The following is a 3956-nucleotide window of genomic DNA, read 5'->3' as shown; positions in this document are numbered from 1 at the left end:
AAGTATTCTCTATGTAAAAGCAGCTTATTTTAGAGCAGTCTATTGTAATCTGCAGTCATATGTTTTGGGGTGGCAAATTCCCACCTATCTGAAGAGCAGGCATCCTCAGAGAGATTCATTTCAGAATTTGTGGGGCAAATCCCTCAAAGCCGGTTGGTGGAAGAAGCAGCCAGCCTTCCCATTGGCTGACACTGTCTCTGCCCACCTGAATGCACGAGGGCGCGCGCTCTCTCTGTCTCTCTCTGTCTCTGTCTCTGTCTCTGTCTCTCTCTGTCTCTGTCTCTCTCTGTCTCTCTGTCTCTGTCTGTCTGTCTGTCTGTCTGTCTGTCTGTCTGTCTGTCTCTCTCTCTCTCTCTCTTCCCTTCCCACCTGGTGCAGCCTGTATCGTCTTCTAACCTCCTCATCTGCTTTTGTTTGGGGTTTTTTCCCCGACAGGTTATTTCATATGTATTGGCTGTCATATTTTAAAATGTAAATAAGCATCAGATGATTATACTGCTTTGTGTCTGTAACCACAATTAACAAAACAGTAACTATGGTTAGTAACAACCTCTCCTCTTACTGCCCCGCCCCCGAATAATTTCCATGATACTCTGTGGGGTCCTGCTTTACAGTCAGCCATGTCTCAAGCCAGGTGATGCTCCAGCTTTGCTGAGCTCCTAGTTCCCTGAGGCTAGAATAGACTTTCTCTTCACATTTCACCGCCTACTTCCCATGACACAGAAACAAAGGGAACTTAAAATATCCCCAAATAAACGTGATTTTTATTCATTGTTTATCATATTCTAAGCTAATCAGGCTGCATGAAACATTTTCTGTATTCCGGTAATATTGGAAAGAGACTGAAATATTCAAATATTTTTAATACATGGACATTTAATATCATTTAAATAAAAACCTCTAGGATTTAGGGGTCATGTTTTTGTCCCTAAAAATAGAAAATATGCAGACCCAAACACTCATTTGGTCTATATAATATTCTGAAACTTTATACTTGGGAATTGGCATGCTATGGATGAAAAAAAAACAAAGGAAGATGCTCCCCCTGTAAGCTCAACACATCTGGTTCACAGTTTAATTTCTACCCAAATCTCAAAACAAGCAGGTCAGTGTAGTTCTATCTTTCTTTACCCACTTTAAAATTATTTTTTACTAACAGCTGTGAAAGGTCTCAATATGTATTCGTTCCTTTAATTGCTTTTTGTGTTCTTTTATTGAAAATAGTTTTTTTTTTCATACAAATACATTCCAGTTAAGGTTTCCCCTCCCTTCATTCCGTCCGCTCTCTCCTCCCTCCCCTCCACCCCTTTCTGTCTCTTGTTAGAAAACAAACAGGCTTCTAAGAGATAAAAATATAATAAGATAAGATAATAAAAACAAATAAACTGCAACAGGACAAAAGGAAAGGAAGAGAGCCCAAGAAAAGCTCATTTGCACGTTCAGTAATCCCCCAAAAACCCACAAAACTGAAAGCCATAATGTATATGCAAAGCCTATAGTAGGTTAAAAGAAAAAAAATAAGAAGAAAAGATTTTAAATCTCTAGCATGATATTGTGAGACAAGGATGCTCCAAAAAGGCCATCTGCTGCTTGGCTGCTGTCTAGTCCTAACGGTGGCTTGGCTGCTGTCTAACCCTAACGGTGGCTTGTTTCCCCAGTGAGACAGCTTTGGAGGAAACTAATTTTTCATTTTCAAGTGGTTATCAATTGGAGATAGCTTCTGGGTTAGGGATGTCGACTTATTTCTGCCTAGGGCCCCATCTGATAAATCCGGATGTAGGTCCCTGTTTCTGTTCCCATCTAAGCAGGAGGAAGCGTCTCTGAAGATGACTGAGCAAGATGGTGATCTATGAGTGTGGCAAAATGTCTCATTTTATTGCTACATTCCTTTCATAGGACAGTAGTACTGGAATGTTCTGTAGGTCCCTGGGCTATCTAATCTCAGGTTCTCGGTCACCCAGGCGGCATTGTGCATTGGTTACATCTCTCCCCTCCCCACCCTCATTTGATCATCTGCTCTGGTCCCTCATCCCATCCATCCACAACTGCATATTCTATTTCCCTTCCTCAAGACATCTGTCCCTCCCAGCTAGTCCGTTACTTTATACACAACCTCTGTGGGTTCTATGGATTATACCTTACTTATCTTATAGCTAGCAACCACATACAATCAAATACACACATTTGTCTTTCAGGGTCTGAGTTACAACGCTCAGAATGGGTCTTTTTTTTCTTCTTCTAGTTTCATCCATTTATCTGCAAATTTCATGATTCCATTTGTTTAACAAAAGAGTAATATTCCATTGTATAGATGTACATTTTGTTTATTCCTCGTCTGTTGCCAGACAGCTAGGTTTTCAATTTTCAGTTGTTATGACTGGAATGAACAGCAGTGAACACGGTTGAGCAAGTGTCCTTGTGGTAGGACATTCTGGGTGTCTGAATTCTAGAGTATATGCCCAGGAGTGGTAAAGCTAGACCTTAGTGTAGATAAATTCCCATCTCCCTGAGGAACCACCACACTGATATCTACAGTGGCTGTACAAGTCTGAACTCCCACTAGCAATGCATGAGTGTTCCCTTACTCCACATCTGCACCAACACTAGCTGGCATTTGTTTTATTGATCTTGGCCATTCTGACAAATGAAGGATTGAATCTCAAAGCAGTTTCAATGTACATTTCCCTGATGACTAAGGATGTTGAACATTTGTGCTTCTCAGTCATTTGACTTTCCTCATTTGAAAATTCTCTGCTTAGATCTGTACCTCATTTTTTAAAATGGGCTATTTGTTTTCCTGATACCCAGGGTTTTTTTTTTAATTCTTTATATATTTTGGATATTAGCTCTCTATCAGATATGGAACTGGTAATACTATTTTCCCATTCTGTGGGCTGCCACTTTGTCTGAATGCATCCTTTACCATACAGAAGGTTCTTTCTTTCATGAGGTCCTATTTATTGACAGTTGTTCTCACTCCTGTGCTAATGGTCTGTTCAGAATGCTGTCTCCTGTACCAACAAATTCAAGGCTTTGCCCAATTTCCCTTCTATCAGGTTCGGTGTATCTGGTTTTATTTTGAGGTTCTTGATCCATTTGGATGTAAGTTTTGTGCAGGGTGCTAAATATGGATTATTTTGGACTCTTGTACATGCAGAAATCCAGCTTGACCACCAAGATACTGTCTTTTTTTCCCAGTGTATATTTCTGGCTTCTTAATTTAAGAAATCAGATGTCCATAGGTGTTTGAATTTATGCCTTGATCTTCAGTTTGATCCCACTGGTTAATGTGTCTGTTTTTATGCCAATACCATGTGGTTGTTACTACTGTAGCTCTGTACAATTAGAGGTCAGGGATGGTGCTCTCTGAAGTAGTTCTTGATTATTCAGGATTAATTTAGTAGTCCTTAGTTTTTGTTTGTTTGTTTATTTGTTTGTTTGCTTGCTTCCATATGAAGCTGAAAATTATCCTTTGAAGATTTGTAAATAATTATATTGAAATTTTGATGTGAGGTTCCATTGAATCTGTACATTGCTTTTGCTAGAATGGCCTTCTTTATTATGTTAATCCCATGAAAATGGGAGATCTTTCAACGTTCTGATTTCTTCTTCACTTTATTTCTTCAGTGTCCAAAAATTCTTATCATACAAATGTTTCACTTGCTTGGTAAGAGTTAAGCCAAGACATTTTACATTTTTTGAAGCTATTGTGAGGGTGTTATTTCCTTGGTTTCTTTCTTAGTCCATCCATTTGCTATTTGCATATACGAAGCTACTGATTTTGTGAGTTACTTTTGCATCCAGTTACTTGACTGAAGTTGTTTTCAATTTCAACGTAGGAGTTTCCCAGTGGGATTTTTAAGATCACTTAACTGTACTGTCACCATCTGTAAGTAAAGACGCTTTGACTTCTTTCCTTCCAATTTGTATCCCCTTGATCTCCTTTGGTTGTCTTA

The sequence above is a fragment of the Mus caroli genome, chromosome 1 (genome assembly GCF_900094665.2).
Source record: "Mus caroli chromosome 1, CAROLI_EIJ_v1.1, whole genome shotgun sequence".
NCBI classification, from domain to species: Eukaryota; Metazoa; Chordata; class Mammalia; order Rodentia; family Muridae; genus Mus; species Mus caroli.
Note: the sequence above shows the minus strand (reverse complement) of the source record.